This window comes from Lissotriton helveticus, chromosome 1_2 (genome assembly GCF_964261635.1).
Source record: "Lissotriton helveticus chromosome 1_2, aLisHel1.1, whole genome shotgun sequence".
Classification (NCBI taxonomy): domain Eukaryota; kingdom Metazoa; phylum Chordata; class Amphibia; order Caudata; family Salamandridae; genus Lissotriton; species Lissotriton helveticus.
The window spans coordinates 447,661,002-447,684,142 of NC_136058.1; the positions used below are offsets into that span (position 1 = coordinate 447,661,002).

Below are 23,141 nucleotides of genomic sequence, written 5' to 3' on the forward strand. Positions count from 1 at the left end.
TGTACAGGCTTCGAGAGATTGGTGTCAGAGGCATGGCCCTTAAATGGATTCAGAACTATCTGTTTGATAGAACACAGAGTGTCCAGTTGGACTCTTTTGTGTCAAAAACCACTTTGGTAGATAAAGGAGTCCCACAAGACTCAATATTGAGCCCTACCTTGTTCAAAATATATGTGTCCCCCTTAGCTGCCATCATTAGGAATTTTGCTTTTGAAACTATATCCTATGCAGACGACACACAGGTGATAGTCCCCTTTGAGGCTAACCCTTCAGTAACCAAACTTAAATTTATAAACTGCAAGCTGGATGAAGAAGAATTTCCTCCAACTCAACTCCTCGAAAACAGAGATCTTACTGTTTGGCAAGGCGGAGCAGATATGGACCCCAGATTGGTGGCCAGCAGAATGAGGAGAATCCCCTTCCCCTAGAGGATGGGCTAAGAACCTGGGTATCAAAATTGACAACAAATTATCCATGGAAGAGCAGGTGAAGACCGTGTCAGGCATGTGTTTTGGTACCATGAGGATGCTCAGAAAAATCTTTCAGTGGATCCCGCTAAATGCCAGAAAGACTCTTATCCAGTCACTCCTAGTTAGTCGACTGGACTATGGCAACTCTTTATTTGTGGGAGTAAGAGAGGACTTGGCGGCCAAACTTCAAGTGGTTCAAAATACGGCAGCCCGTCTTGCCCTCAATAAGTCTGCTCGAACCCCCTCTTTACCTCTCTTTCACCAACTGCATTGGCTCCCCATTAGAAAACGAGCCATCTTTAAGCTGTTGTGTATGGTTTTCAAGGCCCTCCAGGGTATGGGGCCATTATATCTGACAAAAAAATTGATTGTTATCAACCCGTACGACAGCTTCGATCCAGCAACCGCAACTTGCTCTGTACTCGGAGAATTCGGAAGACCAAAATGAGTGGGCTAGCCTTTTCTTATCTGGCACCCAGTTATTGGAACTCTCTCCCTGAAGAGCTCTGTGCCTGTTCCAGTTTCTTTCAATTTAAGAAATTGCTTAAAACCTGGCTTTTCTAATCTGGTTCCCACTGTCAATAGATTGTTCTCTTCTCATGCGCCGAAAGATCCCCCTGGGGATGATTCACTGCACCCAATAAATGACCAAAATATAATAAATAAACAAAATAAATTATAAACACCTCTGTTGTATACAATCCATCTAACCATGAACCAGTTACAGTCAGCGGTGAGTTAAGGTCCAGCTTGATAATAAACACCTCTGTTGTATACAATCCATCTAACCATGAATCACTTACAGTCAGCGGTGAGTTAAGGTCCAGCTTGATGATAAACACCTCTGTTGTATACAATCCATCTAATCGTGCATAAGCTACATAGTCAGCGGTGCGTAAAGATCAAGCTTGATGATAAACACCTCTGGAAAAGGGCCACTTTGATGGGTGCATTTACAGACGCAACGATGGACAATGGAGTCACTTCTTCCACATCAGGGCTTGGGTGGTAAATGCAGTGCACTGCAAGCATTAACCCTGAGAGTCACAGCTCTCATTCTTCTCCTTTCATTCTTTCATGTCAGGGCTTGGGTGGTGAATGCAGGGCACTGCAAGCATTAACCCTGAGAGTCACAGCTCACATTCTTCTCCTTTCATTCTTCCATGTCAGGGCTTGGGTGGTGAATGCAGTGCACTGCAAGCATTAACCCTGAGAGTCACAGCTCACATTCTTCTCCTTTCATTCTTCCATGTCAGGGCCTGGGTGGTAAATGCAGTGCACTGCAAGCATTAACCCTGAGAGTCACAGCTCACATTCTTCTCCTTTCATTCTTCCATGTCAGGGCCTGGGTGGTAAATGCAGTGCACTGCAAGCATTAACCCTGAGAGTCACAGCTCACATTCTTCTCCTTTCATTCTTTCATGTCAGGGCTTGGGTGGTAAATGCAGTGCATTGCAAGCATTAACCCTGAGAGTCACAGCTCACATTCTTCTCCTTTCATTCTTCCACATCAGGGATTGGGTGGTAAATGCAGTGCACTGCAAGCATTAACACAGAGAGTCACAGCTCACATTCTTCTCCTTTCATTCTTCCATGTCAGGGCTTGGGTGGTAAATGCAGTGCACTGCAAGCATTAACCCTGAGAGTCACAGCTCTCATTCTGATCCTTTCATTCTTTCATGTCAGGGCCTGGGTGGTAAATGCAGTGCACTGCAAGCATTAACACAGAGAGTCGGAGCTCACATTCTTCTCCTTTCATTCTTCCATGTCAGGGCCTGGGTGGTAAATGCAGTGCACTGCAAGCATTAACCCTGAGAGTCACAGCTCTCATTCTGATCCTTTCACTTGTTCCGCGTCAGGGCCTGGGTGGTAAATGCAGTGCACCGTGTCAGCTCTCATTTTTCTCCTTTCATTCTTCCATGTCAGGGCTTGGGTGGTAAATGCAGGGCACTGCAAGCATTAACACAGAGAGTCACAGCTCTCATTCTTCTCCTTTCATTCTTTCATGTCAGGGCCTGGGTGGTAAATGCAGTGCACTGCAAGCATTAACCCTGAGAGTCACAGCTCTCATTCTGATCCTTTCACTTGTTCCGCGTCAGGGCCTGGGTGGTAAATGCAGTGCACTGCAAGCATTAACACAGAGAGTCGCAGCTCACATTCTTCTCCTTTCATTCTTCCATGTCAGGGCTTGGGTGGTAAATGCAGTGCACTGCAAGCATTAACCCTGAGAGTCACAGCTCACATTCTTCTCCTTTCATTCTTCCATGTCAGGGCTTGGGTGGTGAATGCAGTGCACTGCAAGCATTAACACGGAGAATCGCAGCTCTCATTCTGATCCTTTCATTCTTCCATGTCAGGGCCTGGGTTGTAAATGCAGTGCACTGCAAGCATTAACCCTGAGAGTCACAGCTCACATTCTTCTCCTTTCATTCTTTCATGTCAGGGCCTGGGTGGTAAATGCAGTGCACTGCAAGCATTAACCCTGAGAGTCACAGCTCTCATTCTTCTCCTTTCATTCTTTCATGTCAGGGCTTGGGTGGTAAATGCAGTGCACTTCAAGCATTAACCCTGGGAGTCGCAGCTCTCATTCTTCTCCTTTCATTCTTTCATGTCAGGGCTTGGGTGGTAAATGCAGTGCACTTCAAGCATTAACCCTGAGAGTCACAGCTCACATTCTTCTCCTTTCATTCTTCCATGTCAGGGCCTGGGTGGTAAATGCAGTGCATTGCAAGAATTAACCCTGAGAGTCACAGCTCACATTCTTCTCCTTTCATTCTTCCATGTCAGGGCCTGGGTGGTAAATGCAGTGCACTTCAAGCATTAACCCTGAGAGTCACAGCTCACATTCTTCTCCTTTCATTCTTTCATGTCAGGGCCTGGGTGGTAAATGCAGTGCACTGCAAGCATTAACCCTGAGAGTCGCAGCTCACATTCTGATCCTTTCATTCTTCCATGTCAGGGCCTGGGTGGTAAATGCAGTGCACTGCAAGCATTAACCCTGAGAGTCACAGCTCACATTATTCCCCTTTCATTCTTTCATGTCAGGGCTTGGGTGGTAAATGCAGTGCACTGCAAGCATTAACCCTGAGAGTCGCAGCTCACATTCTGATCCTTTCATTCTTTCATGTCAGGGCCTGGGTGGTAAATGCAGTGCACTGCAAGCATTAACACAGAGAGTCACAGCTCTCATTATTCCCCTTTCATTCTTTCATGTCAGGGCTTGGGTGGTAAATGCAGTGCACTGCAAGCATTAACACAGAGAGTCACAGCTCTCATTCTTCTCCTTTCATTCTTTCATGTCAGGGCTTGGGTGGTAAATGCAGTGCACTGCAAGCATTAACCATGAGAGTCACAGCTCACATTATTCTCCTTTCATTCTTTCATGTCAGGGCCTGGGTGGTAAATGCAGTGCACTGCAAGCATTAACCCTGAGAGTCTCAGCTCTCATTCTTCTCCTTTCATCCTTCCATGTCAGGGCCTGGGTGGTAAATGCAGTGCACTGTAAGCATTAACCCTGAGAGTCTCAGCTCTCATTCTTCTCCTTTCATCCTTCCATGTCAGGGCTTGGGTGGTAAATGCAGTGCATTGCAAGCATTAACCCCGAGAGTCACAGCTCTCATTCTTCTCCTTTCATTCTTCCATGTCAGCGCCTGGGTGGTAAATGCAGTGCACTGCAAGCATTAACCCTGAGAGTCACAGCTCACATTCTTCTCCTTTCATTCTTCCATGTCAGCGCCTGGGTGGTAAATGCAGTGCACTGTAAGCATTAACACAGAGAGTCACAGCTCTCATTCTTCTCCTTTCATTCTTCCACGTCAGGGCTTGGGTGGTGAATGCCAGGCACTGCAAGCATTAACCCTGAGAGTCACAGCTCTCATTCTTCTCCTTTCATTCTTTCATGTCAGGGCCTGGGTGGTAAATGCAGTGCACTGCAAGCATTAACCCTGAGAGTCACAGCTCACATTCTTCTCCTTTCATTCTTCCATGTCAGCGCCTGGGTGGTAAATGCAGTGCACTGCAAGCATTAACCCTGAGAGTCACAGCTCACATTCTTCTCCTTTCATTCTTCCATGTCAGGGCCTGGGTGGTAAATGCAGTGCACTGCAAGCATTAACACAGAGAGTCGCAGCTCTCATTCTTCTCCTTTCATTCTTTCATGTCAGGGCCTGGGTGGTAAATGCAGTGCACTGCAAGCATTAACCCTGAGAGTCACAGCTCACATTCTTCTCCTTTCATTCTTCCATGTCAGCGCCTGGGTGGTAAATGCAGTGCACTGCAAGCATTAACACGGAGAGTCGCAGCTCTCATTCTGATCCTTTCACTTGTTCCGCGTCAGGGCTTGGGTGTTAAATGTTGTGTACTGCAAGCAATATATCCGAGTGACAGTTCACATTCTTCTCCTTTCACTTTGCTTTTGGAAACTGTTCTCTGACCGCTGTCACTGAATCATTACTGTTGTAGAAAACAACCAAACACCACAATCAGCTGTGACTATTCACCAGTGTGTGCTTGTTAAATTAGTTCTTCTTGCAGGGAGTCAGTCTAAGTGTGTTGAGTTCATAGGTTTTATCACTAATCCCTAAAGTTAGCTGAAAATACCCTTCTTAGTCCAAGCATTGTTTCTAGAGCTGCTTTTGTTGCGGGGATTCTGCTCATGCGCAGAACTATGCGCAGGAAACCAGGACCTCAGTGTATTGTGGTGTACCAAAAACCCACCTCAGTGCCCAGAAGCCCTATCCGACTAGCAACAGTGCCTCATTCATTCTCGGTACTACAGCAAAGCTACCAATGATTAGACAACCCAGAACAAGAGACTTTGGGACCTCTCAGGAATAGTGGGCATTAAGAACACTCTTTTGTTTTTATTCTCATAAATGTCCACAACGTGAGTAATCAGAGACACGGTATAGTTTAAAATGCTTATTTCAACTACGTGCTCTAAGATGCAGTATCTTTACGGACATAAGTAAAAAGATGCATAAAATCAATACAATCAGCATTGTTACAATTCCATAAAATTCAAAGGGAGAAATCCTATTATAATGATAGTGGAACCAGGTCTATAGCGCCTTGTGTACCACCATCCCTTGGCTAGGAGCTATGTATTATAATAATAGAAGACCTCTAGGTTAAAACGGGGAACCCCATACCTCCAAAGTCAGGTGAAGTGAATCACATCCCAGATCAGCACAGCTCTTTGTCGAATCCAAGGTTTTTTCCAAGTGCTAGTCTCATGCATGCAGTGCAATATTAAAAGCACCTGAGTTTCAGAAAGGAGCAGCTGTGTTCGTGTTGTGTTTAGAGCGTTGGCCGATCAACCTGCATCAACAGCACACATTGTTATTTTAACCTTGAACACTTTGTGCAGATTTGAGGCCGCAGTGTGAGTCTAGAGATGTGAAAAACAGATCATTCTCATGTGAAGGAAAAGCAAGCAGTTTGTCTTTATAAAAACAGAGACATGTAGTGTTATGTGCAAAAGCAGCAAAATGGTGTTTGAGCAACTAACTCACTTATGCTAACATAGCAATGTGTGCAGGCAGAACCGTATCCTCAATACACCCTCCCTTGATCGGGTCAATGCACGAAAAGAAACATAAGAAGAATGCAGAGTTCAAATTCATCCGAGACAGAAATAAGTTCATTCTTCTCAAAAAATGGGTCACGAGGAAATGAAAGGGGCAAAAAGAAAAGAATGTCTATTAAAAAAGAAACAAAAATACAAGTGAGAAAAAAAAAAACATCACGGGGAGAAGCAAAAAACTTGAGTGATGCATTGCATGCTGGATCGTTGCCAATCGAATCCATCAGCGTGTATGCACAGTATGTCGCAACAGCCTCCAAAAGGAAGTCAATGGTTAGTGAGGCTGTGCCTATCAAATAGGAATTTCTGGAATTCACCGCATTGGTAATGTTTTTCCCCTGGATGCGTCTGCTCATTCAGAGTGAGATGAAGTTTAAAGTTGATGCTTTTCTGGCATTTGGAGCACTGAATTATTTTGATGGTGTGTTGTCTTATGGCGCTTGTAACCATCTCTACCTCTGAATCTTTTCTGACAATTAGAGCACTGATAATTTTTTTTCTCCAGTGTGGATTCTGACATGTTCAGTGAGATGAGATTTATGGCTGAAACATTTTTGACATTCGGAGCACTGATAAGGTTTTTCCCCAGTGTGGGTTCTTATATGCTGAGTGAGACTGCTTTTGTCACTGAAACATTTCTGGCATTCAGAGCACTGATAAGGTTTTTCCCCAGTGTGGGTTCTTATATGCTGAGTGAGATTGCCTTTTACACTAAAACATTTGTGGCACTCCGAGCACTGATAAGGTTTTTCTCCAGTGTGGGTTCTTATATGCTGAGTGAGACTGAATTTGTTTATGAAACATTTCTGACATTCAGAGCATGGATAAGGTTGTTCCCCTGTGTGGGTTATTGTATGTTGAGAAAGACTTCTTCTGTCTCTGAAACTTTTCTGGCATTCAGAGCACTGAAAAGGTTTTTCCTCAGTGTGGGTTTTTATATGCACCGTGAGAAGGCGTTTTTCACTGAAACATTTCTGGCATTCAGAGCACTGATAAGGTTTTTCCCCAGTGTGGGTTCTTGTATGCCGAATGAGCCAGCTTTTTTCACTGTAACATTTGTGGCATTCAATGCACTGATAAAGTTTTTCCCCATCGTGGATCTTTCTATGCCGTGTGAGACTACTTTTTATACTGAAACATTTCTGACATTCAGAGCACTGATAAGGTTGTTCCACAGAATGGGTTATTGCATGTCGAGAAAGACTTTGTTTGTTATAAAACCTTTCCTGGAAATCAGAGCGCTGATAAGGTTTTTCCCCAGTGTGGAATCTCAAATGTGCAGTTAGAAGTGATTTAAGTTTGAAATGTTTTGGGCATTTAGAGCACTGATAAGGGTTTTCCCCAGTGTGGATTCTTATATGTTCAGTGAGTCTGATTTTGAAACTGAAACATTTCTGGCATTCAGAGCACTGAAAAGGTTTATACCCAGTGTGGATTCTTGTATGCCGAGCGAGCCTGTCTTTGCCAATGAAACATTTCTGACATTCAGAGCACTGAAAAGATTTTTCCCCAGTGTGGGTTCTTATATGTTCAGTGAGTCTGATTTTGTAACTGAAACATTTCGGGCATTCAGAGCACTGAAAAGGTTTATACCCAGTGTGGGTTCTTGTATGTCGATTGAGACAGCTTTGGTCACTGAAACATTTCTGGCATTCAGAGCACTGGTAAGGTTTTTCCCCAGTGTGGGTCATTGTATGTAGAGTGAGTCCTCTTTTGTCACTGAAACATTTCTGGCATTCAGCGCACTGATAAGGTTTTTCCACAGAGTGGGTTAATGCATGTCGAGCTAGGCTCGGTCTGTTACAAAACCTTTTCTGGCATTCAGAGCACTGATAAGGTTTTTCCCCAGAGTGGATTCTCATATGATCAGTGTAATAAGATTTACGGCTGAAACTTTTTGGACATTCAGCGCACTGGTAAGGTTTTTCCACAGAGTGGGTTAATGCGTGTCGAGATAGGCTCGGTTTGTTACAAAACCTTTTCTGGCATTCAGAGCACTGATAAGGTTTTTCCCCAGTGTGGCTTCTCATATGCTCAGTGAGATAAGATTTACGGCTGAAACTTTTTTGGCATTCAGAGCACTGAGAGAGGTTTTTCCCAGAGTGCATTCTGTCAAATTCTGTGAGATGAGATGAATAGCTGTATCTTTTTAGGCACAGGTAACTTTTTTCCCCAACATCGGTTAATTTGCCCGCCCAGATTGAGGCGGGCTTGAACACTGAATTTGTTCTCACAGTCCGTGTTTTTGTAAGGTGTATTCCTAGAGTTAATATCTCTACATTTAGTTTTCTCTTGCTTATATGCCATGGTAAGAGTGAATCCGATTTTAGAGTCGGGCTTGTTTAGATAATGTTCAGCATTTATCTCTAAAATAAATTGTGTGTAATCTTCTTAACGCTTGAATAGAGCAAACTATGTCAGGAAACAGCCCTGTAACACCTGTCGAAATGTTTCTAGCAGATAATAGTCTTTAGGTTATAGCCTATCCGGCAATAACTTATTTTGTGACTGAAGTTTTTCTCAAATCTATTTGTGTAGGTTCTTAGTAATGCAGTGATAAGGTGTTAGTCTGATATTTAATGATTAAACTGATAAGTACCTTTTTGAACTGACGTAATGGCAGTAACTGAGGGTGTTCGAACGTGCACAGTACTATTGTGAATCACCAGTCGCAGAACATCAGTTCCTTTTACCCTTTCTGTTTGATGTAAGGTTAAGGTTTGTACTTCTGAAGACGAGGATTTATTTAATTACCTATAGCACAACGGTGCTCATTTAATCCATTTTTATTTTTAACAGTTTTACATATCACGCATGCACAGCAGAATGTTGACGCGATTTACATAGAATTACAGAACAGTACAGAATAAAAAGGAAACAATCTGAGATGGTCATGAACACAATAAAGTGGTGAATTTTTAAGGTTTTCGCAAGAGTGAGCAGAGTGGGTCTTTGTATTCTATCCAGAGGCAGATAGTCTCAGACTTGCGTAATTGGTTAAAAACGGTTGTTGAACAAAGGTGATTTTCCAATCTTTTGGTTGTTAAAATGTCAGCTTCGGAGTCTTCTCCCAGCAAATTTTCTTTGATGGTTTGCAGAAGAAACCTTTTGTTATAGCGTTCTTTTATGCAATGTGTGCTTCCTCTTTGGAATTACATGATGTTTTAGATGAACGTTATTCTGTGCACAGATATGGCTTTGCTCTGGGTTAATGAAATGCTAAATTAGAGACTTCACTTACAGGTATAGTACTTTCCTCAGCTCCAACTTCCTCGCCACACCTAGACTTTGGAAATTGTTTAAACGTAGAATGCTGGATGTCCTTCAGTTTTTCAAAATAATCCTTCTTATGGCACTGACATTCAGTTGCCTAGTGCAAATCTTGCTTTCTTCGTCAGTAATTTCAATCACCTATAGTATTAAAATTAAATAGTTAAAACATGTAGGTTTCCAAAAATATAATTTACAAGCCAAATCAATGCAGAATTTTGAAAATGTTGAGCTGTTTTTCAGACAGAGCAGAGTGTGGAATGGTAGCCTGAGAGTACGTGAATGTAGGAGTGAGGATTTGTAGAATTTTCAACATTTTATTAAGCTCACAAAGGATACATGCACCCTATGGACTTGTGACATAAAATCCAAAAGGCAGAAATTAAAGTCATATGCACTGGCACCAAACAGATATTTAAAAAAGGATACAATTAATTAATTTGTAATGTAGATTTCTGGGATGGGTATTTCCCCTCCATGGACAAAAGGCATTTTTCCCCTGCCCTGAGTTGCCACCTACTTGTACGTGGTATCCTGACTTTGGAGTTCTGGTCTCTGCCTCACGCAAATCTATTGTGTATTGCGAGGACTATGCCTAGACCAATCCCTCAACTATGGTTCAGAGTATGAATCGAGGGCAAAGAAATTAAGGCGTACTTTCATGTGTTCATTTTATTCCACCTGATTATCAGTTGTTAGGTTTTTCTGCACCTGGATGTACCGGGTGCAGAAAAACAGGACACAATTTTTTTCCAGATAGGAAAATTAGACTGAAAAGACGCACAAGACTCTGGGTGCAGCAAAAACAGCGAAGACTTATGCTGTTTTGTACTACCTGGGGGAAACACACAATTTTCCCTCTGTTAGAAATTTCGTTCCCCTTCCCTCCCCTGCTTAAAACTAGTGCTAAATAAAAGCAGAAATACACTATGAAATAGTGAATGGCATGTCCTGCGGGGCCTGCGCTCATTAACAGCCGCAACCGACGCGGCAAGGGGCACTTGCTGACTGCTGGCCACGCAGGAACGGCTTGAGGAGTCTACAAGACGACCGGGTGGGAAGCTGCTTCTCCCCTCCCCCCACCCCTGAGATACACTGGTGCACACTTTGGCCCTCAACTGCTGCGCGAAAGGCCCGGAGCTATAGACTGTGCCTTATCCACTTGAACCACCGGACACACGACGGTCGCGACCCAACGGATCATCTGCCCCCCGGTGCTTCCTCAGAAGGACACGACCTGAGCCCCTGGCACTACCTGTGCACGCCGCCTGCCCCATGTCTGGAGGGGTTATGACACGCACCGGAACGGGGAGCACATCGGTGAAGGGGAAAACGCCGAAGACCTCGTCCAAGATGGACGCCGACCACGTGGCGTCGAAACTGGATTCGGTCCTGGCAGCTATGGAAAGAATGGAGGAGTCCCTCCAACAGACGCGCACCTCCTTAGAAACGAGGAAAGACAGTGTGGCAATAGACCTGACGCACCTCAGAGCTGACCACAAGAAACTGCAGGAACGCACCACAACGCTGGAAGGCACGGTGGCAACGATGGAACCGACGGTGACCCAGTCTGACAGGCACATACAGAATCTCCTCAACCGGGTGGAATTCTTGGAAGAACGCGCAGAGGATGCTGAAGGGCGGGCGAGAAGGAACAACATCCGCCTGGTGGGCATCCCGGAGAAATGGGAGGGGATGGACCCTACACTGAGAGTGGAGGACTGGCTACGTGACCTGCTGCCGGAAGGCACACTATCGCCCCACTTCGTGGTGGAACGTGCTCACCGAGTACCCACGAAACCCCTCTCAGCTGGCTCGAACCCTAGACCTATCATCCTACGAGTCCTGAACTACAGAGACCGCGATGCGATTTTGAGGGAAGCCAGGAAGCTGGGGGAGATCCGAATTGACAACACTACGGTAATGTTCTTTCCGGACTATACAGTGCAAGTGCAAAGACAGAGACACTCTTTCTTAGAGGTGAAGAGAAGATTGCGACAAGCTGGCCTTCAATACTCGCTGCTCTTCCCTGCCAAACTACGGGTGGTGGCGAAAGATAGGACGCACTTCTTTGTGAACCCTGATGAAGTTGAGGCCTGGCTTGACGAGAACATGCCTGACGTGCCTAGACGAGCGCACGGGACTGCCACCATGGAACGCACACGAGGGGCTCGGAGACGCCGCCGACGCAGAGCTCCCACTCCTCCCGGAGCTCGAGGAACACCGGCTCACTCCCCATCTGCGCACGAGAAGATGCAAGGACAACAGGATGCTCTCCGCAGCGTGGCGGAAATCAGCAGCTCTCCGGCTCCATCCCCTGCCCCGATCGCTAACCCGACGCCCCTCCAGAGCGACGATGAAGCGATCTATGGTTTACCAGACTCCCAACGTACGGACGACCTGCCGGACGTCACCCCACAAACTGCCAACCTGTTTGGCTGAGCTGGCCGGGGCGGTTTCCCGCCTTTGTGCACTGGAGCGACCAGGACTACACGAGTGCTCCACGGACCCCCTTCGCAAGCGAGGGCCTGCACGACTGCGAGCTGCTGAACCCTGCTCTCCTTGAGACCCCGAACTTCGGCCAGGTACTGTGACCACCGCACACGCGCGATCACACTGCACACTGCTGCGTAGGGGTCGCCTTTTCTGTGATACTGCACGCGCCGGCTGGCGCTCCCCGAGCCATCCGGGGAAAGAGATCTGCTCCTGGAGACATAGCCCCCACCACTTGCCACTTGAGAGTACTGCCGGCTTCGCCCTGAGAGACAAGATCCGGGCAACTGCCAGACAGCGATGGCCTCCCTACTCTACCCGGGAGGGCTGCTACGCTCCCATTGAACTACACTGCAATTGCAATTGTTATACAATACGTCACAAGATAACCCCTAAAACTGTATAGTTTACGAGCTCATTTGAGAGTTTGGACGGCGACATGTTGTGCAGCCGACCTTTTGGCATTTCAGGTAATGTTGCCATGCTGAGGCTTTATGTTCCCCCCCTTTTCCCTACCCTTCTACACCACTGGAGTTCGTCACACTCCATACTGAGACCCTGGAGCGGACTAGTGCTGGGGACGAGACTTTGGGCCTGGCGGGAGGCGCTGCTTGGGAGTTTCACGAGCAGGGGAGCTGGAGGAGCTTACACATTGAAGCGCTATGTCTGAGGTACGGATATGCACCTGGAACATCAGGGGAATGCACACACCAGCTAGGCGCTACCAGATCTACTCCTACCTAAAAAGACACAAGATAGGCATTGCACTCCTTCAGGAAACACACTTGAATAAGACAGAGGTACTGGCACTGCATCGCAAGTGGCGCGGACAACTCTATGCTACCACCTACTCCTCATATGCACGCGGCGCACTGATATGGGTCCGCCCTGGGATCCCCTGGACAGTCACAGACACTGCACTAGACCAGGAGGGCAGGTTTGTTGTAGTGCAAGGAAGACTGTATGGCCAACAGATAGTGCTGGCATCGCTGTATGCCCCGAATACTGATCAGGGAGACTTCCTGATGCACCTCTCCGCGACGATGGCGTCCTGGCACGCGGTCCCGTGGCTACTGGGGGGAGATTACAACTGCGCATTAGACATAACACTGGACCGCTCATTCCCGCCCCCCATAGGCGCTCCAACGCGTGGTGCCACGAAGGCACTGCTGGAATGGGCTGACCGGTGGGATCTCCATGACGTTTGGAGATCGCGCAACCCTGGGACGCGGGTCTACTCATACTACTCAGGCGCCCATGAATTACATGTCCGCCTGGACAGATTTATGGCGACTACTGCACTACTGCCCCTAGTGACTGACACATTATACATGGGCCGCACGCATTCAGACCATAACCCACACTTTTTATCCATAGCTTGGGACCGCCCGCGCCCACCCATTCCCACCTGGCGACAACAACCAGCGCTCCTGCTTGATGCGGCTTTCCGCGAATCCCTCCTTACACACACCTCCTAGTACTTTGAGGACAACGCGGGCACGGCTTCCTCCCCCCAGGTGGAATGGGACGCCTTCAAGGTAGTGGTCCGTGGACACTGCCTGAGGACACAGGGTCACATGGGGCGACAACTAGAAAGTGAACTGACCCGGAAAGAATCCGACCTACTGGATGGGGAAGGGGAGGCAGTTGACGGTAGCGCTGATTCACTGCAGGGGGCGTGCGCAGAACATGCAAGCCTACTGGAGCGGCTCCGGGACATTAACTACGCAGCGCACTCGGCGAGGACACATCACTTAAGTGATAGACCTGGCAAGTTACTGGCCTGGCTGATTTCACAGGAATCCCGCTCATCCCCAGTGGCGGCGATACACGCGGAAGGGAGGGGCCTATTGTACTCGCAACATCAGATTCACGATGCATTCACTCACCACTACGAAGCATTATATCGCTCCCGACTGCTGCGCACACGCTCGGACATTGCTGATTATCTCTCCCTTCTGCTCATGCCACACCTGACTACCACACAACAGGACGAACTAGGAGCTTAGCTTGACCCTGACGAGATCCGCGAAGCAATTTTTCACCTATCTAACGGCAAATCCCCTGGCCCGGACGGGCTTCCGGCCGAATTTTATAAGGCAGGCGCGGATATACTCATTCCGCGGCTTCTGAGCGAGTACGCCGCAGCAGCGGAAGATGCGCTCTTACCCGCATCGTTGAATGAAGCAACCCTGATCTCCATCCCGAAGCCTGACAAGGACTGCACGCAGATGGGCTCTTAACGTCCCCTGGCGCTGCTAAACACGGACTATAAGATACTGGCCTCCACACTAGCCCGGAGACTGGCCCCCTATGTGCCCCGCCTGGTGCACCAGGACCAAAACGGTTTTGTTCCGACATGCCACACCTCCCACAATATCCGCCGCCTATTCCGTATACAGGAATACGCCACCCATCAGTGGCCCAGAGCAGGATGCCTGGTACTAGACCTTGAAAAGGCCTTTGACTCGGTCGAGTGGCCCTACCTGGGAGCGGTTATGGAAAAGTACCAACTGGGAGGAGGCTACGAAGCCATGGTGGGCCTGCTGTACGACAAACCGACGGTCCGAGTTCGCACGGGCGCGCTGCTCTCGGACACTATTCGGGTTCGGAGAGGCACCAGACAGGGCTGCCCCCTGTCGCCTCTATTGTTCTCCTTGGCCATGGAACCCCTGGCCACAATCCTCAGGACTCAGGGGCCTGAATGGGGGATCCCGCTAATAGATGGCCTCCACGCAGTGTCACTATATGCAGACGACCTGCTGCTGTACGTCAGAGACATAACTAACATCCCTGACTCCCTGGCTGACGTCTTCCGAACCTTCGAAGAAATGTCTGGACTGCGAGTTAATTGGTCCAAATCGGGGGCTTTTTCCTTTAGTCCAGACACGCCCGAATGCGACGTGCGTCTGGGCGGAGGTAGATTGCAATGGCATCCCACTACATTCCAATACCTGGGATCCGAATATATCGGAATCCGACGGATATCCTAGAGGGGAATCTCCTGCGGGCCATCGCCTCGATTCGGGCACAGATCAAGTTCTGGAACACCCTACCTCTAAACGTCCCGAGCCGCATAGCACTTACTAAAATGATAGTGCTGCCCAGACTGCTGTACTATTTTGCCAATCTGCCCACATACGTACCAAATAAAATATTCCGTGACCTGGACACTCTGCTACGCAGTCTCATCTGGAACACGGGCCGGCCCCGCGTAGCGCTGACCAAGCTCTATATGCCAACTGAGCAGGGGGGCCTAGCAGTCCCTCACATGGAGCTATACTACCTCGCGGCACAGATGCAGTGGGTGACGGGGTGGCTCAGCGGCAAACACCTCGAAGATACTGCTTCGGACACTGCTGCCTGGACGCAAACACAAATCTGCACGCTGTTCCACCCGATAACCCGGACTCCCTGCCCCTTACAACTACACCTGGCGGTGGCGCGCAGATGCTTCCTGCGTTGTTTACGGCTCACCCGGGCGACGACGCCATACGCTCTGATACTACCTATTCTGGGTACTCCAGGGCCAGTGGATGCACTAACTGTGACTCGACTAACTAGCTGGACACAGGCGGGTGTGGACACTCTGGGAGATCTCTACACTGACCGAACGCTACTCACCTTTGCGGACCTGGCCGCTAGCACGGAAATCCCAGCTGGCCAGTTCCTACTGCATGCGTCCCTCTTACGCACACTCACCCAGTCTTGGGGCGACATGACGGACGAACTGCCGATGCACAGCGTTATGCAGTATCTCCACGTCATGGGAGATGGCTCACATGTCATACATTGGTTAGCGCAGGCCCTACTAATGCACTCGCAACCGTCTACATTGCCGCTACGGGACAAATGGGCGATGGATAGAGGACAAGCATGGACTGACAAAGAATGGGCGATGATCTTAGCCGGACCGACATACATCCCACACAACCCCCGTTTTAGAATAATTCAATTCTACATCTTGCACCGAGCTTATCTGACACCCGACAAGATAAACAGGTACTTCACAACCACTGATGCCGCTTGTCCGCGCTGCTCTCTGAACGGAGCGGACCTCTTGCATATGTTGTCGCATTGCCCCAATGTAAACATGTACTGGACTGAAGTTATAACGCTGCTCACACGCAGCACTGGCGAGCAGGTACCGCACACGTGGGAAGCGTGCATCTTGGGGCTATACAAACGCACTAAACTTACCAAAGTGCAGACGCGCTTCTGGGACATGGGGCTCATAACGGCCAAACGTCTGCTTACCAAGCATTGGAAGGCAGCGACCCCCCCTCACGCACAGCACTGGCGCGCCTCCTTTACCAACTGGGCGCGAGCGGAAGGCACGGTGCTTCTCCGCGAGGAAACAGCGGGATTGCGTAAGTTCCCTATTGCTCAGCTCTGGGAAGACTTCCTCAAGGCGTTCCGACGCACCTGCCAGGAGCAGGGGGTTACCTGAGACACACTCGTACCGATGCATTACAACACCTCTTAACACCGGAAGCTGACATGGCCCTGCCCCCCTCTACCCCGCTCACCCGCCTCTCTGGACTTTGAGATATACACTAACGACTATAGGCACTTACTATACTACGCACTGCACCGGACGCCCACACAGCGCCACACACCAGCCACAGCCTTTGCCTCGACTGACCTGCGCACTTCACGTGGCGAGAAGCCCTGCTAGGCCCTGCCCCACAACCGCCACCGCATATGAGGTCCTGTGACGAAACCCTCCCCTACTGTGGTTCCCAAAATCCGGACCCTGTGGTTTTCCCGATATCGAGGTCCAATACCCGTGTCACGAAACCTCAACGTACCGAGACGATTTTAGTGTCTACGAACCGATAATGATTAGGACATCATTCCTATGTATTTGCGTTACAATCGAGGGTTGCCAACACCCCTAAATCACAGTTTCCGTCCCATCCCTTAAACTCCATTTTGTGAACGGCATCCATCTTGCATCTTGCCCTCATGATAAGTCAATTAAAGGTCGAGCTTGATCCAAATAGACACGTCCACCTTTCGTGACTTTCCCCTGACCTGTCCCAACTGACTCCACTGTCTTCGGCCAAACCTGTTTAGGCGGTTCCTCGCCCAGTGGCCGAATACGATAGCATCTACGCATAACATTCCACGAACCATTCACTACATACAGCCCATGTTTCCTTCAAACACGCACCTGTCCCCGTATCTTGTTTATGGCCCTTTTTATGGCTGGGTTGTACCTTCCTTTATTGGTGGTTCATCGATATCTGATGGGAGTTCCCGGTCCAACTGGGTAATCTATCAGCAAACTGGACATCTAAAATATGGGCTTGCTTACATGACTTCGCTCTTTGTATTGTTGTAGAAATATGTGTGTTGCCATACCATAAACTCAAGAATTCTTGCTTGAAGCCATATATTTGATATATAAGGAGACGGCTGGTTCTGTAAAAACGAACAGTCTCCCAAGAACCTACTGTCTGTGTGGTGTACTTCTGGGACACGTGTTACTTGGTAGCTACCAATAAAACTTGATCTTTGACTGCGACTAGAAGACTACGTGTTTCTGTGGTCCGGAACAAGGGAACTCAGAGGTCTTCGGGTGTTATCCCCTGACACCAGCGGGTTCCTAAAAACCCGTTACCTCAGTTGGCGCCCAACGTGGGGCGATATCAAGCGGTGACGGTCCAAGCCAGATGTTCGTGAGGAGCTTCGTGTGAAAATTCCGGAGGACGGCCAGCCACTTCAGCGACCCCTGTATGTCGACGTGGTTCCGAAGGTCTTTGCTGCGAGGTTCCCCGCGTCCCGACGGCTACGAAGGACTGCTGTCCTGACTATCGCCTTGTTTTGGACCCAGTGATCCTTGGTAGAGCGAAACGATAGACGAGTCTTCTAGCGACGTCATCGATCTTCAAATACTTCAGTTAAGTATAAGTGGAGCGTCTCCTAGTCCTTAGTTTGTTCTTAGTTTTTGGTATCCTTGAGATACGACTTGATTTGGAACTTGCAAGCCCCAAAGCCGAAGGACTCGTGTATTCACGAGAAATATCGTAACAGATAATCCTTTGAAGTTTGAAGCTAGACTAGTGAGCGAAGATGCCTGGTTTTAGCAAACTTGGAAACTTGTTTTGTCTTGGTTGTAGTAAGGACTCCCGATTGGAGGATTCCTGTCCGGTCCCTCCAATTGGAACTCCAACGTATGAGCTCTATGTAAAGCACGGCGTAGGTCCTATAACATATAACGAGGTATGGATAAAATACACCCGCAAGGATGGTGTTTTAAAATGGCCCCAATATGGTAGTTTCGACCAAGAAATATTAGATAACTTAGAGGTCAAATTGTTCAAGAAGAAAGCCCGGCCGGCGATGTTTGACTCTTTCCGCTTATGGCGCAAGGAAGCCAAACAGAAAGAAATAAGATTAGCCAAAAAGAATAAAAGAGGTATGTCAATGGTGCAAGCTGCCTTGGCATACAGAGATAACGAGGAAGAGCAGGAGAGCGAACAGATGCTTAGGAGCAAGAAACTAGCGATAGATAAATGTTACCCGATGTTGCCAAAATAAGGGACAAGGTCAAAAGGAAGGATCCGAGAAGGATCCATTAATGTCCCACCTATTAAATTCTCCGCCACCCTATGCACAAAATGCCACAGCACCTCCGCAACCGTTCGTTGCACCTTTGGTAGCTGTAATACAGGCTCCTTTACCGCACTCACCGGCTACTCTTCAGCTGGCTCCTGTTTCTTTGGCACAGCCTCCTCAAGGCTCACAGATCACATCTATTTCTCCTACCGTTCCTTCTAAAATTTCGCCTACCGCACCTTCTAGTCTCTCTGATACTCGTTCTACGAACATTTCTGTTTCTGCTTTGCGTGACTCTGTTCTACTACCAGCTATTCCTCCACTTTCACCTTCCGTCTGGCATAAAATGGCCAGCATTGTTACTAACTTTCCTTCACCACTTTTTCGGTCGCCTAAAACGACCCCTAACACGGAACGAAGACAATTACGAAGCCAAATGCCTGATTACCAGGAAAGGGAAACATTGAATAAGTTAGCACGAAATTGGGCTATGGATACAGCGAGATATGATGTAGAGTCTGTCATGAACGTTTTCCGTCAATGGGATGAACCAACGCAAAGATACGTCTTTGAGCAGATGTGTGTTTTCCTGTGTGAGGATTTGGAAGATAATGGTCAGAAGAGCAACCTGCAGGAGTTGTGTAGGTTACGATTTAAATTTGGGGAGGGTATGATAGTTGGTCCCGACGTTGAAAGAGCAGTAGAGATATTATTATCACATCGAAGTACAGGTGGTAATTCTGGGTCATCCTCTGACAGTGGTACGTATAGTAGGAAAAGAGCGAGACAGTACCCTATGAGAGAGGTTCCTCCGGTTTGGAGGGAAGGTGATGCAAACGCAGTTCCACCGGTTCTGCCTCATTTCCAGCGTGTATGGGTACATGTCCCCTGGAAAAGATCAGAAGTTCTAGCACTCAAGCAGACACTACCCGATCCCCGTAAAAACCCGACTGGGTATTATAAGGAGTTGTCCCAAACTGCAAGCTCATGTATAATGAATTTAGCGGATATAGACATGTTGTTCGGGAACATTGTTCCACATCCTTTATGGAGTAAGATACGTCATACGGATCATGACCAAGAATTAGGTGACTCATGGGCAAACATTGCGACTACAGATGCTAGACAAGTCGGTGGTTTCAAGCCTGAGCCGTTAATAGCTGAACTTCCTGGTAGAATTATTGCATACATGAAGACAATTATGCCTGAAGTACGTGTAAACTGGGACAAGCTATCCGCGTGCAAGCAGAAGAAAGACGAGCATGTGTCTGACTTCTTTACGAGATTTGAGGAAACATTCACTGACCATAGTGGTCAGGATATGGCTACCGAGGGTGGCCAAAGACTGTTTGTAGACAAGTTTGTACACAATTTGCTTCCTGAATTGTGTGCTAAACTAAAAGACTCAGAAAGTGCTTGGGCTGTCTCTACGTCAGCGCAGATTCTAACAACAGCCCAGTACTATGAAAATAGGCGTAAAGACGAATTAGACAAGGCAGACAAAAAGACGAAAGATTTGAAAACTAAAGTTCTTCTCCAACAGGCCTATCAGCCTCGTATAGCTAGCCAGCCTAATTATCAACAGAATCAGCAGTACTCTAGAGACGCGCGAGGAAACGAGCTTTCCCATCAGCGTCCTACGTATGGCCCGAATCAGTGTGCGTATTGCAAAGAAGAGGGTCATTTTAGGGGTAATTGTCCGGCTCTTGCACGACGTTTAAACGGTGCACAAGGTGTAAGGGGAAGAGGTGTTCAGCATGCCTCTAGAGGTAGAGGCCGTGGAAATTTCACTCAGAATATAACTTCTTTTCCACCTCAGAAATCCATGAATAGCTTTGATCAACAGGGTAATTCATCGTCCAAGTCAGCTCAGTACTATGCTGACGACTATTACACCGAACACGACAATGAGGGTAACGATCGCTAGGACAGCCACGGACAAAGAGAGGGAGTTGTTTCAGTTCCAGTAGATCAGGATGGACCTTATGTCGAGGTAATTACCTCAGGAGTGTCAGAGCCATTTCTGCTGGATACTGGTGCTACAAAAAGTTCTATTATGCACTCAAAACTTCCTGGCGCACCTTTGTCTGGCGAAATGAATGTCTCAGTAGGCTTCTCTGGCGCCCCTGTTAGAAACCCGATCTCTAGTCCAGTTTCCCTTTTTGTTGGCCCCTGTGAATTAGAAGCACCCCTCATTCACCTTTCGCCAGCACACATGCTCTAGTAAGCGCTATTAACTCTGCAGCTTGTGCAGAACTGTGGGGAATGCGTGCAGTCTCTACAATGGTGTGTAACGTCGTTACGGCATATGCTGTAGTCGTATCACCATTCGGCAACTTGAAACATGAACCATCAACCCATAGAGTATCATTGCATTCGGGAAGGGGAGTGTCCTGTAAGTCTACTCTCCCTTTTGTCTCTTCCTCTGTCCTGAAACAGCAGTCATGCTTGTCAATCTTGTCTGTCTCTGTCGGGATGGGTAATAACGTAGCGGGATTGAGTGTATCATTTGAAAATCAGGTGAAAATTTGTTAGGATTGGATTTGCTAAAGAGGTTGTACGCGACTTTGTACTGTTCTCCCTCGGGAGTACAGCTTACTTTAGGAAGAAAAGTCATTTCTCCAATGTACTTGTCAAAAGAAGGTATCCCAACCGAATTGTCATCACTTCCAGATATACTATGGGCTAATGGTTCCAACGATGTAGGTCGTTTAGAGATAGCACCGTATGTCATAACTTTGAAAGCAAACGTCAGATTGCCACGTATTCCCCAATACAAAATTTCTAACGACTGCGAACAGGCATTGTTAACGATCGTTTATGATTTAATCGATAAAGATGTTATCGAGGAAACAACAGGAAACATTTGTAACAGTCCAGTTTTACCGGTCTTGAAACGTACTGATCCTTCACAGCCCCCTGTGTATAGGTTTGTGATTGACCTCCGAGAAGTAAATAAGGTAGTTATACCGCAGTTTCCAGTCGTCCCCGACATTACTGCTTTATTGACAATGGTTCCAGCTTCAGCAGCTTGGTTCTCGGTGATTGACCTGAAGAACGCTTTCTTCAGCATCCCGATCGCCGAAGAGAGTAGAGACCTTTTCGGCTTCTATTTAGGAGGACGAAGCTTCCGCTTCAAATGCGCTCCTCAAGGCTACTGCGAAAGTCCATCAATATTCAGTCAGGCTCTGAAAACACAACTAGACACAATTGTACTGCCAGATGGGTCAACATTGATTCAGTACGTAGACGATCTACTGATCGCTGCAGACACTGAAGAGATTTGCAAGGAAGCTACGTTGTCGCTATTACGTCACCTATGTGACATGAAGCACAAAGTCTCCCTTTCAAAACTGCAATTTTGTCGACAAGAAGTAACCTACCTAGGTCACATCTTATCGAAGGAGGGAAGGAGACTGACACCAGAAAGAATACAGGCAATCACAGAACTAAGTGCCCCAAGGACACAGAGAGGTGTCCGAGCTTTTTTGGGCATTACATCGTACTGTAGACAATGGATACCGAATTTCTCACTACTAGCCAAACCCTTACTGTCACTACTCCGCAAAGACACGCCTAAACCTATGCCTTGGTCTGAAGATTGTCAGACGAGTTTCCGCGAGTTGCGCGATGCATTGTGTTCGGCTCCTGTGTTGGGAAACCCCAACTACAGTAAGCCTTTTACATTGTATGTCCACGAAAAAGAAGGTTGTGCATTATCAGTCTTAATGCAACTCTTTGGGGACAAACAGCGCCCATGCGCGTATTTTTCTGCAACTCTGGATCCAGTGGCTAAGGCACTGCCAAGTTGTCTAAGAGCAACAGCCGCAGCAGCTGTCTGCATTCGACAGTCTGCTGGATTAGTCATGAATAACACTCTGATCGTTATGGTTCCGCATGCAGTAGACATTTTACTAAATAGGACAAAGACACAACACCTTACTAGAGCTCGACTATCCAGTTACGAACTTACCCTGCTAGCAAGTCACATCCATATAAAGAGGTGTGATACACTCAATCCCGCTACGTTATTACCCATCCCGACAGAGACAGACAAGATTGACAAGCATGACTGCTGTTTCAGGACAGAGGAAGAGACAAAAGGGAGAGTAGACTTACAGGACACTCCCCTTCCCGAATGCAATGATACTCTATGGGTTGATGGTTCATGTTTCAAGTTGCCGAATGGTGATACGACTACAGCATATGCCGTAACGACGTTACACACCATTGTAGAGACTGCACGCATTCCCCACAGTTCTGCACAAGCTGCAGAGTTGATAGCGCTTACTAGAGCATGTGTGCTGGCGAAAGGAAAGCGAGTGAATGTGTACACTGACAGCCAATATGCCTTTGGCGTGGCTCACAGTTTTGGGAGATTATGGAGTGAACGTGGGTTCCTTACGTCCCATGGTGCAAAGATACAACATGGCCAGCTAGTCAATGAGCTCCTTGAGTCACTCACCTTGCCCCTACAAGTCGCCATTATAAAATGTAGTGCACACAGAAAGATTCAGGATGATGTTGGCCGCGGAAATGCATTTGCAGATGAGGTTGCGAAAGGAACTGCAAGGAACACAATGAGTCGGATGTATGTCATGGGTCCCGCTAGATGGATTGCTGATGTAGGAATGTGTGAGGACACCATTGAAAGCGTAAAATCAATACAAGCCGAGGCCACTGAGAACGAGATGAATGAATGGAGAGAAAGCACAGGTAGATTGGATGCGAATGGTTGTTGGGTCGAACTATCGGAACAC

General features: G+C 47.6%; 1 protein-coding gene and 1 long non-coding RNA gene across 2 annotated transcripts in view; both read right to left on the minus strand.

Annotated features, from left to right (window-relative positions):
* The window catches only part of LOC144805579 (uncharacterized), a 483,457-nt gene that overhangs the window by 123,809 nt on the left and 336,507 nt on the right, over positions 1-23,141 (minus strand). The window lies entirely within an intron of this gene.
* The window catches only part of LOC144807700 (uncharacterized), a 53,294-nt gene continuing 39,025 nt past the window's right edge, over positions 8,873-23,141 (minus strand). Inside the window, exon 4 of the long non-coding RNA XR_013606387.1 lies at positions 8,873-9,465. This is a non-coding gene — a long non-coding RNA (uncharacterized LOC144807700). The remainder of the gene's footprint in view (positions 9,466-23,141) is intronic.